Here is a 14,377-nt window from a genome sequence, read left to right as displayed (position 1 = left end):
AAACTTCACCTTCTATAAATTATATGGACTTCTGTTCCTGAACAGAAATTATTATACAATTCTGACCAGAGTTACAGTGTGATGAAGTTGGGAAGACATATAAAATGACCATATCTGTTCAGACCCAGGTCTGTCCTGCCTGGTATTATGTATCCAAACTGACTGTTGGTGAACACCAAGGGACAAGTAAGCATACAGTGTAACTTCCTCACAATATTTTCCCATCCTTCAGCTAATTTCCTGGCCCTCCCATATAGACATACAGCTCCATGATTTCCCAAGCCTGATATGATTTATTTTTTTTTTTAGTAACCCCTAATGCATCTCCTTTCCAAGCACTTGTCCAGCTTCCTTACTTCTCCACTTCTCCACCTGTATCGCTTTTTGCCGAACCTAGTCCCTACTGACTTTGGTTGATGTCTCCTTATTTTTGGACTGGAATAGTATTTTAAAGAAGTATCTCTACAGACTTGTCCACTCTGTTCTAGGCATCCACATGGGCAACTGGTGAAGGTAGAACGCAGCACTAGATGGTCCTTTGGTGTGACTTAACCTTGCACACCTATTTTCATGTCCTGCTTGAGGCAATTCCACTTACACCCTGAATAGTGTTGGTCCCTCCCAACTCTTCTAAAATGATCACAGAATCACAGAATCGTTTGGGTTGGAAGGGACCTTAAGGATCACCTCGTTTCAACACCCCGCCAGGGGCAGGGCCCCCTCCCCCCAGCCCAGGCTGCTCCCAGCCCTGTCCAGCCTGGCCTTGAGCCCTGCCAGGGATGGGGCACCCACAGCAGCTCTGGGCAGCCTGGGCCAGCGCCTCGCCGCCCTCGTGGTAAAGAATTTCTTTCTTATATCTAATTTAAATCTAAATCTCCCCCCTTTCAGTTGAAAGCCATTCCCCCTTGTGCTATCACTACAGGCCCTTGTAAAAAAAGCCCCCTCCATATTTCTTACAGGCCCCTTTAGGTACTGGAAGGCTGCTATACGGTCTCCCTGGAACCTTCTCTTCTCCAGGCTGAACAAACCCAACTCTCTCACCCTGTCTCCATAGGAAAGCTGCTCTAGCCCCTCTGATCATCACCATGGCCCTTCTCTGGACCTGCTGCAACAGGTCCATGTCCTTCTTAAGTTGGGGACCCCAGAGCTGGACACAGCACTGCAGGGGGGTCTCATCAGAGCAGAGCAGAGGGGCAGAATCACCTCTCTCGGCCTGTCGGCCACGCTGCTTTTGATACAGCCCAGGACGTGGATGGCTTTTTGGGCTGCAAGCACATGTTCCTGAGTCATGCTGAGCTTCTTGTTAACCAGCACTCTCAAGGCCTTCTCCTCAGCACTGCTCTCAATCCATTGTCCACCCAGCCTGTGTTTGTGCTTGGGATTGCCCCAACCCATGTACAGGACCCTGCACTTGGCCTCGTTGAACTCAATGAGGTTTGCATGGGCCAACCTCTCCAGCCAGTCAAGGTCCCCCTGGATGGCATCCCATCCCTCCAGCATGTCAACTGCATCACACAGCTTGGTGTTGTAGACAAATTTGCTGAGGGTGCACTTGATCCCACTGTCCATGTCCCCAGCAAAGATGTTGAACAATACTGTTCCCAATGCGGGTGCCTGAGGGACACCCCTCATCACTGGTCTCCACCTGTTCATTGAGCCATTGACCACAACTCTCTGAGTATGACCATCCAGTCAACTCCTTATCCACCAAGTGGCTCATCCATCAAATCCACGTCTCTCCAGTTTAGAGACAAGGATGTCATGCAGGACAGTGTAAAACGATTTTACACCAGTCCAGGTAGATGACATCAGTCACTTTACCCCTATCCACCAATGCTGTAACCCCCCCGGTAGAAGGCCACCATATTTGTCAGGCACAATTTGCCCTTAGTGAAGCCACGCTGGCTGTCACCAATAACCTCTTTATTTTCCATATGCCTTAGCATAGTTTCCAGGAAGATCTGCTCCGTGATCTTTCTGGGCACAGAGGTGAGACTAACTGGCCCGTAGTTTCCCACGTCTTCCTTTTCCCCATTTTCAAAAACTGGGGTTATGTTTCCCCTTTTCCAGTCCATGGGAACTTCACCAGACTGCCACGACTTGTCAAATTTGATGGATAGTGGCTTAGCCACCTTATCTGCCCATTCCCTCAGGACCCACAGATGCATCTCATCAGGTCCCATGTGCACTTGTACACCTTCACGTACCTTTGATGGTCTTGAACCTGATCTCCTACAGTGGGCAGTTCTTCATTCTCCCAGTCCCTGCCTTTGCCTTCTGCAACTTGCAACATTTACCAAGAAGCAGATGCCCTCCATTCTTTCCCTAGAGTCACTTTAGCAGAACTCAGGAGAAAATGAGGTTGCCTTATTTCACAGGCTGAAGAAGAAAGAACCAAGTGCTGCTTGTCTTTAAGATTGGGGGAAACAGAGCCTTGCCAGTGATTTGCACACCACTATTCAGAAGCCTTTTGTGCAGCCAGTGTGAATGCAATGTGAGCAATTTATGTGCATCTCCTACCACCCAGCCAGGCATTTTATTGCCAGCGCCATGGCTGGCAAATGACTCTTAAGGTCACACACTGCATTTTCATGATCTGCAAATCACTTTGTAAAGGCATTTTACTGCCCCTTAACCCCATTAAGTTCCTAGATTTGGTGTGAGACAGACAGGCAGCCCTTTTTATTAAGTAGATGCTTGATGTTAAAGAACATTTGCATCCAGCAAAATGCAATGGAAGCATTAACCATATTTCCATGCTGGTACTCTGTCAGCCCATTCTTTATGGAAACATAAGCATAGTTGATATATCTATGTGATAGTACTCTTGCAGTCTCAAATTTAAGGCTATATGGCAATTACCGAGTTTCTCAAAACAAGTATAAAATTGATGAGCATTCTTTACGTGAATTAATTCATTCCCCTTTACACGGTTTAGGTTTTCACATGAGCACCAACCAGCTGCCTGTTGCTGGACCAGGATCTCTGCCAGGCTAGGTACCTTGCAAACCCGCAACAAACCCAAAAGTTTGGTTCCAGGAGTAACATTTAACAAAACTAATTTGTAATGCAACCCTTTTCATTGTAAAGTGGATAAAATGTGAGACAAAACTCCTTTGAGACCACATCTGCCTGTGCAGCATATGCAAGATGGACTGTCCGTGTAATAAAACACCCATGAGGCAAATAAGTAGCAAGAATACAGGAATTATTTGCTGTGCCAAAATCATGCAGAGCTCATTTCTTTTATGGTTTTATTCTTCTAGCTGCTAGAGTTCAAGATGTCAATATGAAAGTCTAATCCCACTGGCAATCTTACCAGCCACTGTTCCTTGATAATTTCATGTAAGAAATAGGTCCAACTTGCTTTTTCAAGCTGTGGCAATTGCTTTGTTTGTAACAGCCGGTGATTATTTGGTGGGACTTGGATTTTGAAGGAAGTTTCTGAGTTTGTGTGTGTAAAAAGGACTGATGTTCAGGATCTGGCTTCTGATCTCTTTCTGAAAGCCAAGTCTCTTCAATATGTGCTCAACAAGCTATAAACCATCAGCTGTCAAGCTGTCCAAAGCTTACAGTTTGAAGGCATCCACAGTACACACCTGTACATGTCCTGACCCAACCAGGCAACTGTCTTGGCTGGGTCTGCCAACTACAATTGTGATTTGAACAGTGATGATTGTCCCTACCTCTGTCATCTTGTGCCAGCCTAAAAACACCACTGTTTCTATGTCTGCAACCTTTCGGTTAGGGTTTGTCTCGCTGGACTTGCTGACTGATTCCTTCAGACCCTTAAGTAACCTGGCTGTCCTCTGGAGTGCCTACCTTCTTCCAGAGCTTTCTGGAATTTCACATCTTCCACAGCCCAGCGATGATGGTGTGAAATTTGGGATTAAAATGCACACTGTCAGTCCTCATTATGCTTAGGGTACTATTGGCATGAAAGTTTAATTAAAACCCATGGAGAAATCATCAGAAACAAACCTCCTGATGCACTTGGTAATTCCAGAGAGTTACAGCAGATGGGGCTGGTATTGTGCTGCTGGGAGCCCACAGTGCAAGTCCGCTGATGGTCCACCTCCTCCCTTGGAGGGACCCACCACCAGCAATTTGGGAAGTGTTCCAAACACGATAGGCAGAGGGGGCTTGAAGAATCAGGGCAAGTGGCTGCAATTACCAGCCTGCTCCTGATTTCCATTTCAAGGGCAGTCTTGCATGGAGCCAACCCTGGAGACTTCAAACCCATGAAGCAAGCAATGAAATGGATGATTTTGCTGGGTTTTAATAAATACTAGTAGGATTATTTTTGTTTTCTGTTTCCTGATGACAAAAAAAGTTTGGGTGCTTCACGTTCTCAAGATTTTTTAACATCTGGGAGTATCCTTTCTTCTTTTGGATGAATGCTACTTGTATCGCAACATCTCTGTACCCTTGTGACTGGCACCTAAGGAACAAAACCCAGGATCAAGATGTTTTGGATTGCATTGCAGACATGGCCTGCATGATTTTTTTTGTTTTCCATTATGCTTTCTCCCACCAACCATCCCTCTGAGGTACTGGCTTTTCAAACACACCTCTGGAGCAGCCCACTTCTCCCTTCAGCAGTCATATCACCGACTCCCTCAAGATGCCATTGACTGAGCTGCAAGCTAACCTACCCCCAGACCCCCTCACTCTCCTCAGTAACCAAGACAACCCTCAGTGCATAAGCAAAGGCAATGTATGAAAGGGGCAGTGCTGCTCAGATCTGGCATGGTAGTGAAGAAAAAGCAGCATTAGTCCTGCTTCATTCAATACTTCCAAAGATGAGACATGCTATTTTAAGTAGTAGGGCTTGTCTAGACATATCAGTGTCACTTTGGCTAATGTAGACCCTTAGCATGGGCATGTTTCTGCTGGGAAAACCGCGTGAGTATAGATTACTACTACATGGGGAAAGAACACATTTTTACTAGGACTAAACACTTCTTTGTGCTATGTCTACATTTCTGTTCATGCAGGAATAGCTGTGCAGATTACAGTAGTCCCATGTCAATTTGGTACGCAGTTACTAATTGCAGACTAGATCCCAGTGGGGTTGCAAAAAGGCAGGGAGAGGGTAAGGAGGTGCCTGAAGTAAAGAAGTGAAGGAGAAAGGATCTTCCCAGAGCACAAAAGATGAAGCTGAAACTCTGAAAGAGAATTTGACAGGTTGCATGTGAATAGTAGAAGAGATTTGTATTGCAGATGGTGGAAAAATCCTGGTTTGTTTCCCCAGGAATAAAATCAGATAAAACAATTGAATTCATGTGGTTGCTTTTAAGCTTCTTTGAGCAATCTTTCTGAACCAGGATGAAAAACATCCCTTGCAATTTGCATTTCTGTGTATGATCCTTTTTTTTTTTTTTGTTCTGGTTTTTTTTGTTTTCTCCCTTCATCAGTACTGTACATTGGAATTCAAACCGTGTCCTGTTTGCCAATCATTGCAATCTTGAAAGGGCTGTATGCCTCAGAGGCAGAAAAATGTTGGGTGGAAATATCTGATTACCTCCATCTGTTGCACAGTTCTGTAGCTCTCATGCTCATCAGCTGCGACTCTTCTTTCATTAATCAAATCAAACAGGTCTCTGCCCTCACCTGGGAATAAAGCTTATCCATGAGCAAGGCAGAGCATCCATCAGTGCCACTCAGTGATGCCACAGCAGATACCTGCACAGGCAGCAGCTCCACTCCCTGGGATGTGCTGCCAGCTGTGTGTTCTTGCTGCTCTCCCTGCTTCTTCATTGAGTGCCTGATGAGCCAGTTCAGGGGCTAAACCAGCAAAACACTTTGCAAAGACACGTGAAAATGTTGCTGCTGGGTTAATTTCCTGAGCCAGTTTACCATGGGATCAAATCAAAGAAAGGGGTGGGAACATGCAGCTGAGCTGTATTGTCCAGCCATAGGGACCTGTTGGAACCAGCATCCCTCCCCAGCGGTGCTCAGAGAAGATGGCCTTCCTTTAGTCCCATCTTCCTAAAGTTTGACATACAGAACAACATGCATTTAAAGGAGAATATTCAAAATCTTTGCTTCTGGATGGCTAGGGGCAAGGGGTTTCCATCGTGCCTCCTATTGCAAACCAGGGAGCTCTTAGCAGCACCCTCGGTTGTCTGGGGGGAGAGGGGAGGGGGCAGGGGTGACTGTTGTTGGCAGATCCAGAGTGGACCCAAGAGCTCCCAGTGTGGTACCAGTGCAACCTTTCTGCTCCCAGGACCTTAAGGAATATGTCTTGGTCTGACAGTACTAAATCACGTGCTCCCATTATAAAGTGCTCCCCCTCTGATTCCTCCTGGTTTTATTTTTCCCCTCTCCAGTTTTCCAGATTTGTATATCTTATGATTGCTCTATCATCTGCCTTCTGGATACTTCCATTTGCATTTAGGACAGGAGCCAGCCGTGGGGTTAAAAGGCTCAGTCTTCATTTCCTGTTCCACTTCTGCATCTTAGCAGGGTTTTCAATCACATCCCAAGCAGTGCCTATCAGCTTTTTGTGTGAGACCTGATACGCAGTGCTCTGGCACGGCATTTGGGGGTGATGCCCAGGGCCTAATCTGCTTGTAACGTCAATGGATTGCCGGATTCTCCACTTTGCCCGCAATGGTAATGCCATAGGAGTAGTGGATTAAATATTCTATCTCCGTGTTTGTCTGCACGTTTATATCGCACTCCTGAGCCAAGAGATCCCGAACTGTCAACAAGCAGCTTCTTGCCAAAAGCCGGGGATGAGGTCAGACATCACTGGGAGCTGAGCCTCATTGCACCATGCCAGATTGTGCCCCTGCAAACCTGATTAAATCCATCATTTTGAGGGGAGTCTTTGACTATCCCTCAGCACTAGAAGGGAAAATGTTGGGATGAGTGCCACGTTTGTGGGTTATTTTTTTCCCTCCTGTCAGTATCAAAGTTACAGGATGAGCGAGCAGTGCATTGATTATTGAATTATTTAACGATTCCTCTTGCATCTCTGCCTGTGCTTCAGAAAGCCTTTGTGTGTAGCACGTTACCTTGGCTGACAGCTGGTGCCTGATGTGCTACGATAAATTGGGAAGAGAATCTTATTTATTTATGAAACACATAAAATTCTTAGGGTTACTGACAGCCAGCATGTGTGTTTCTTGCACTGTGGTTTGTTGTCAAGTAGAAATTCAAGTTTTTTCTTCCTTTCATACCTTTTCTTGCTGCTGGTGGCAACTGCGCAGCTAAAGGCGAGTGTAAAGAATAGAAATTAGCAGTTCTAACTGTCCCTTGGGCTGTTCAGCTGTGGATCCAGGAGAAACTCCATTAAACTGAGAAGGGTACACCCATGTAATCGAGAGCTGAACTGAATCAGACAGGTGATATCTAGAGGTGGTGATACATGGTTTTAGCGGAGCACAGACATTATACTGCCCAAAGGATTCAGGTAGCTGCTGAAAGTCTGCACTGGCATAATAATGTGCTGCGATGCACCGATACATTTAGATTTCAGTCTGCTCTCCAAATGACATTGAAATTTGGAGCTGGGGGAATGCCTGTGTTTGCATTGCACTTGTGTCTGTGTGCACTGAGGATTTTCTGCTTCAGAGACTAGCAGGAAGGAAGTAAAGGATTCAGCTTGGATCTAGCTCTCTGGAGACCTGGGTATGTGATTGTGCTTGTTTCAGAAAAAAAAAAAAAAAAAAAAAAGCTGCATAAACAGGTTGTTTTACATCAGTTGTCAGTGGAATGGCTCACAGATCAGATCTGGCCCATCATTCTGCAGGGTATCATCTTTCCTTTTTTAGAAAAGTAAGTTCAGTACTGCAGGGAGTAATTGGGAGGGCACTGCTGACCTGAGTCCACAGACAGCTTCCGATAACCAGTGGTGTTCCACATCCTTCAGCAATTTACATGAACGTCAGCCCTTATGGACTGCCAACAGCCATGCTAGGCGTAGGAGCCACCTTAGCTAGCTTTTGACACCTGACAGTAGATTTCTACCTCCAGACTGTCCTCTTCACACACCCCCTTTAGGTCAGTATCATCCGATCTATTTTAATTGCCTGCTTTATGCAGAGGTGACCATAGAATTGCCTCTTTCTTTCACTTTAATGTAGGATATAATAGGATAGGATAAGGATAGGATAGGATAGGATAGGATAGAATAGAATAGAATAGAATAGAATAGAATAGAATAGAATAACAGAATAGACTATTTCAGTTTGAAGGGACCTACAATGATCATCTAGCAAAGATCTTGATGCCTTGCTCAGAGGTGGGCACATGCCCTGGGTTGGTTGAGTCCCACCTGACCTGTCTCACAGAATAACTCAGCTTTTCAGTGACAGCTGAAAAACAACTGGTTCAAGAATATTTCCTCAGTCTTGGCAGTGTCTGATGCATCTTCTTTGGGTCTGAAAAACAGGTTGGGGCAAAGAAACCCAAGCTTTCCTTGAATTAGGTGGTTCTCCTGCTGTGAGGGTGTTTCCTGCACGTGGCATTTCCCTTTTTGATCCAGCAGTGATGTCCACACCACCACAGTAGCACTTAACAGGAGCTCAGGTCTCCGCAGCAGCATAAACCTATTGCCTGGGTCACATCAGTTCCTTAGGATAAGCATTTGCCCCTTACTATGCGTGTGCCCAAAATGTGTCACAGCAGGACCTTGATCTCAGCTGTGCCTGCTGCTGCAGAGGTATCGTGAATCATCAGATCAGGGTCCAGCATGGCTCTTTGGGCTCATACTTCTATCTCTTCAGTGGAGAGTCTAATGTTACCCCGGGGAGCTGTAATCTAAACCGGATGGCATTGCTGATGGGCTCCCAGCCAGCTAAGGTTCGTTTCCCTCCATCGTGTCCCTCCCCTTATTGTCCTAAGTGTGTTTCTTTGTTTCCCACATAAGGCATAGCATGTTCCCTTAGAAAAAGGGTGCTGATAGGAGGCTTAATGCTGTTGCTCTGCCCCTTGATGCATACGGAGGGGAGGCTTGTTTCCAAGCCAGGTCATCCCTTCGGAGGGATGGGATTTCCTGTTTCCAGGAGGCAGCATGCTCGGGCCATTCAGACAGCACTGCAAATGCCAAGTGCCTCTGCCTAACACATGTGAGACTCTCTAAGAGTCCTCACAAAATCTCCTGCTAGCAGTGGAGCAATGCAAAAAGTACACGGTGGAAATGTGTGAAATTACAGACCTTCAGCAGCCCCAGCGTCAAGGGAAAAATAAGCACGCTCATGTAATAGGACTGCAGGGACTGGATTCAGCCCTCTGGGCTCCCATCTCTACTTCTCTCCAAGGATAAGCTAGGACAGATCATTCCCACTCCCGTGCTCCTTAGCTTACTCTTTGGCAGCACACAGAGGTACCCGGCTTCAGAAATACGGTACAGAGTGTAGCTGAGCAACGATCATAACATCTGCTCCAGTGCAAAGTGAGATAAATACATCGGCTGCTCTTTCTCGGATCTGCTGCTCCCACACTGCTCCAGTTACGCTGGCACAGCAGTGAGGAAAGGTGTGCTGATGAGCAAAGAGCCCCTAAGACCCAGCTGAAATCCAAAGAGCCCACCCTATGGGTCACTTTATATATATTTATTCAGTCCTTCCTTCCACTTGCATCCTCTCATTGATTATTAGCTTTGATTTTACATCTATCTTGTACTTTCTAGGGGAGCAAAACCACAGTCATTTACAGCACTGTGGGTTCAGGTCATGCTGGAGGTAGACATTCCCATGAGACTGCGACGTTCCATCTATGTCTCCTTCTCCCTACATTACTATTGCACCTCATGTACATATTTGCTTGCTCCTTTGGTAGACATCCATCTCATTAATCTCTCCCCTGGCTTCTTATCCATGAGGCTTGACCTCTTCCTTAATTCACCTGCACTGCTACAGGAATTAGACACCTCATTGTTTCTTTATAATATAGCTTAATCCTACAAATTATCTGTCCTTTGGGCAAAGGTCACCTCGCTGTTGTCACTGCTGTTCAGTGATGATCAGAAGTAGCTCGGTATGAGCTTGTTATTCCCATCATCTGCTGCTGTCCTTGGTGACTGTGTCCCATCAAGGGGACATATCCAGCCTTCTTTCAGCTAGAAAGCTTTCCACCAAGAATATGTTCTCTGCATCATGAACAGATGGATTCAAAACCCCGTGCAATCAAGGCACCAGTAGAGTTTTGCATTAAAATAGTGATAAATGAGAATGGTACGGAAAGCTCATCAGCTGCACCATTATCTGGTCATGCATTGCTCTGGTCTGTGTAAATGACATCGATTTAGTATCAAAATTTCTATGACAGAGACTGGGGCCCAGCTAGAGTGGCCTTAAATTCTCTAAATGAGTGGAAAAGCCTTTCTTAGATGAAAATGAGAAATCTTAAGTGTATCAAAGATAGGACAAGAAAAAGCAAATCTGGGGTGACTGTAAAATGCCTTGTGCTCTTCTGGTTGGGCCAGCAGTCCTGATCAGTCCTGACTAAAACAGTCCTCCCTACATAGAAGGAGAGGTTGCCGGAGCGGGTCTGCAGAGCAGTCAGGTGCAGGGTCAGTGCGACCTCATCATCTCCATGGTCCTCATGTTCAGCACATTTTCACCCACAGCTCAGGCTCTCCTCTCACCTATAGGCACAGAGGCCATGCTGCTCTGCACACCTTCCACTCAATTATTTAAAATTCAGTTGCTATGGTTCTACTCAAGGCGATCAGTTTAAAGAAAATGCAGATGGCCTCTGGTTTTGAGTTCCCGCTGCGCTTTGGTTAATTTGGTATGTAAAGGTATTAGGTTAATTAAATGCCATGTGTTGCATGGGGACTGACTGCATTTGTGGATTAATAAGTACACGAGTGTGTTCTGTGCTGTAAGTCCTCAAGCTGGCAGAGGGTTATTTCACTAAGAAAGGAAGGTAATGGGGAGAAGTCATGGGGAAATGAAGAGGTTTCCTGTTAATGCTGCAGTCGTTTTTCAAGAGCGGGTCATTGCAGTGCCCTTCATGTCTCTGACCCAGTATCACCCCTCACTGGAGAGACTGGAAGAATTTCAGTGAAGAGAGGCAAAGTTGTTCAGTTGGCTTTGAGACTCCTGCAGTGCTGGTCATATGGAGGGAGTATGGTAGCTGGCCAGTGGAGGATCATGGCAGGCGCATGGAAGTTTTTCTGCTAGGAGAAGTTCTTTACCAAGAGCCATATTGTGAATCAGGTGAGAGGGTGTCCTGCAAGCAGCAGGCATGGTCACGCTGGAGGTCTAAAGCAAGCTGTCCACAGCTCTCTGGCATTCATGGTGGAATACACGTAGAAAGCAGACAGAGAGACAAATACTACTGCAAGGTTTTGGAGATGTTGAAGAGGAAGAAAGTTGTTTTCGTTCAGCCATGCCCCGAGGTGGTGGAAGATCAGGAGAGAGACCAGGGCAAATGGACACTACTCCGCAACGTCAACCAGGCCCTGAAGCCCACGACCATTTTAGCGGTAAGATAGGGGGTCCCACACTCCGAGCATGGCTGGAAGCTTTCAGGCTAATTTGAAATTGGTCTCACTCTTTGTTGGGATCCTTATACTGCTTGTGTGAGCTTCTCCCACCTTCTTCACTAGTCTTTGCTCAACCCCCAGCACTGCAGTTCCCCTGTGGTGCAACCTTCTTGCTTTTTGCATTTGGAAGCTCCTCCTAAAGATCCTCTTCATGACTCGTGTTGATCTGTGTGTGTGTGTGCACCCATCGTGGTGTTTCCTCCTTTTGCACCCCTGTGTGGTTGTCACTGCCTATAGCTTGTGAGGTCCTGAGGGTCTGCCCCAGAACGTTTGGAAGGGCACTAGCACCCAGCAGCTGCGTTGAGGAGGAACAGCTGGACCATGCTGATGCTGCAAAGTGGCTGGTGGTTTTCTCACTTCTCCAGTACTCTGTTGTGCATGTTAGAAAATAAACTACATCAGTCTAGGCATGAGGCAGGTTATGCAACTTATAAGCCAGCCTGCCCAAGCTGTCAAATGCATGAATCACCCCGATTTTCCCTGAAATCCCCAATATTTCTGCTGCTTTTTGGGCTGATCCAAAGGCGATTGTATCAGCGGAAGGAGTGTGACTGACTTCCACGGCTTTTATATCAAATTGATTAAAGTCAAGGGAGGAAATAGGTCAGCATTCTTAATAAGTGATGTTATTTTTTAACCTCCCAGACCTTTCTGAGCTTACCAGCTTAGCCCATCCCATAAGACTTGCTTTTTTCAACAGTATTAAGAACTGCACTTTAATGTGTTTAGAAAGAGCATTTTGAGAGGATGAGCACTCTGTGCATTAGGCAGGCACAGCACAGGAGTCCTCTTAGCGCTAGTACAGTATCAATTTACCTCGGGTAGAGCAGGCTGCCTTTTTATCTCAGCTGTGTGGTAATAGAACATATGAAGCAGGCTGCTTTTACAGCTGTTGAAAACTAGAGATTTTTTAAAAAAACTAGCATTACATTTCTTGTTTTCTTGATTGAGAGCAATTTTTAACAGTTGCTGAGGTGTCAGAAGGGCTTTCTGTTGAGCAGAACTCTTCTCTTGCTGACACCTTGATCAAGTTACCCACCCTGTGCATGAATTTGCTCAGCTTTGCAGCAAAGGTAACAGTGCTGAACACTCTGAAATGCTTTAAGAGTCTGGGATCAAAGGATCTAAGAAATAAATATTAATATAGTTGGATTCATAATGTATCTATGCTTGACTTACTGTATTCATTAGCTGTTTCTGGTTGGTTTTTGTTTTTTTTTTTTCCTTTTTTCCTTTTTAACTGAGTTATGAGATGTGAAGGTAAGGCAGTTAATGGGAAAAAGGTCTGAATAGTATATTTTTATGAGCAGGGTAAAGATACTTGCAACAGTGCTGTAGCGCAACCCTCTGAGGAAAAGAAAACCCCAGCTAGGGGCTGCATTTGAAGCTCCATGGAAGCAGGATGACTTTGTTAATATCCTGGGTGAAACCTAGCAAGCAGCTGCCAAGGGTGGAGTCTTCCAAAAAATGGCTGGGGACTCCTCGTGTGCAGTGTTTCTCCACGTGCGAGTCTCTGGATGTAGCTTTACATCCCTGCGACACTCACAGCTTAATACCGCTCGCAGTCCTGGTGTGCGATGACTTGGATGATGGAGGTTTCATCATGGTTTATATTGCTAGATGTCTCCCGGCCCCTCCACCTGGAGTGGAGCTGAAGGTTGTTCAGCAGCTCATTGGGTCAAACCAAATCTATAAGCACTTTGTCCACAGAAATGGTCGATAGTGGATGCTCAGGAGAGGGGTTATATCAGAGCACATGCAAAGTGATCCCTCCTATTTTTCACTTTCCCTTCTCCCAGCAGTTTTTCCGTAATTCCAAAGGCAAGTAATGCATTTGCATTGTGCTTAACAGGTACAAGTGGAGCTGGCCCCCAGAAATGTGGTGTTAGGTGGGGCTGCAAGTTCACAACATTAAACTCAGCTGCATGAAAAAGTACATTTACTTGCTTGATGCAAACATACCTGACAAAAATTTAACTAGATGGCTCCCAGTTTTAGCACCTCTTCATGTCGAGAATAGGGGTAGGAAATAATTCTGCTGTGTTCCAAACAGTGTAGGTCTGCTTGGGAGTTTAGTTTGGGGTTCTTTGGGGTTTTTCTTTTGTACTGAGGAAAACAGCTTCTTTAAAAGCCTTTTTGCATTCAGGTAATTTAATATCCACAGAGCTGATGAGCAGATAGTCCCTGCCCAGCAGGACTGACAGAGGTCTATAGGATCACCAGCAACATGGAGTGAGTGGATAGGGGTCAACTGCTTGCTGTGTCTTTCCAAAACAAAACCACAGAGGTCTCAAATGAAAGAGGTAAAACATTTGAAACATGCAAAAGGACGTTTTCATGCTATTTGTAGCTAAATAGCTTTTCATGCTATTTGTAACTAAATAGTTTTTCATGCTATTTGTAGCTAAACTCTTCCTTTGAGGTTATGGATGCTAAAACTTTGCACAGCTTCAGGAAGCAACTGGACATGCTCACAGTAGAAAAAACCCACTGAGAAGTATTAAATGCAAAAAGCCCACCTAGAAATTGCTGTAGCTGGAAGACCCCCTGAAGAAGTACATATATCAACCTCTTTGGTATGTTCTTAACCCTTCTTTAGTCATTCCTTTTCACCAGTCCCCAAGGTAGGGCAATATATATTTTATAGTGGTTATTTGCAAGGAAAGGATGTGCCACAAGCCTCCAGACAAAGCTTTCCAGACCTCAAAACTGTCTCCTAAGCATCGACTTTCTAGCTTTGTACATTGCACAGACGGAAACCTCTGCCTGAGTGGGCTTTTCTGCTCTGCCACCTGCTTGCTGCTGGATTCAGTGTGTGGCCAACAACCACTCATAAGTCCATGGCACGAAGACATGGTGCAGTGGGTGCCTGCT

The 14,377-nt window shown here is 45.6% G+C and overlaps 1 protein-coding gene across 5 annotated transcripts in view; it reads left to right on the top strand.

Annotated features, from left to right (window-relative positions):
• Positions 1–14,377, top strand: part of MYO7A (myosin VIIA) — a 108,153-nt gene that overhangs the window by 27,224 nt on the left and 66,552 nt on the right. The window lies entirely within an intron of this gene.

The sequence above is a fragment of the Falco peregrinus genome, chromosome 4 (assembly GCF_023634155.1).
Source record: "Falco peregrinus isolate bFalPer1 chromosome 4, bFalPer1.pri, whole genome shotgun sequence".
Taxonomy (NCBI): domain Eukaryota; kingdom Metazoa; phylum Chordata; class Aves; order Falconiformes; family Falconidae; genus Falco; species Falco peregrinus.
This window is presented reverse-complemented; position numbering and strand designations above follow the sequence as displayed.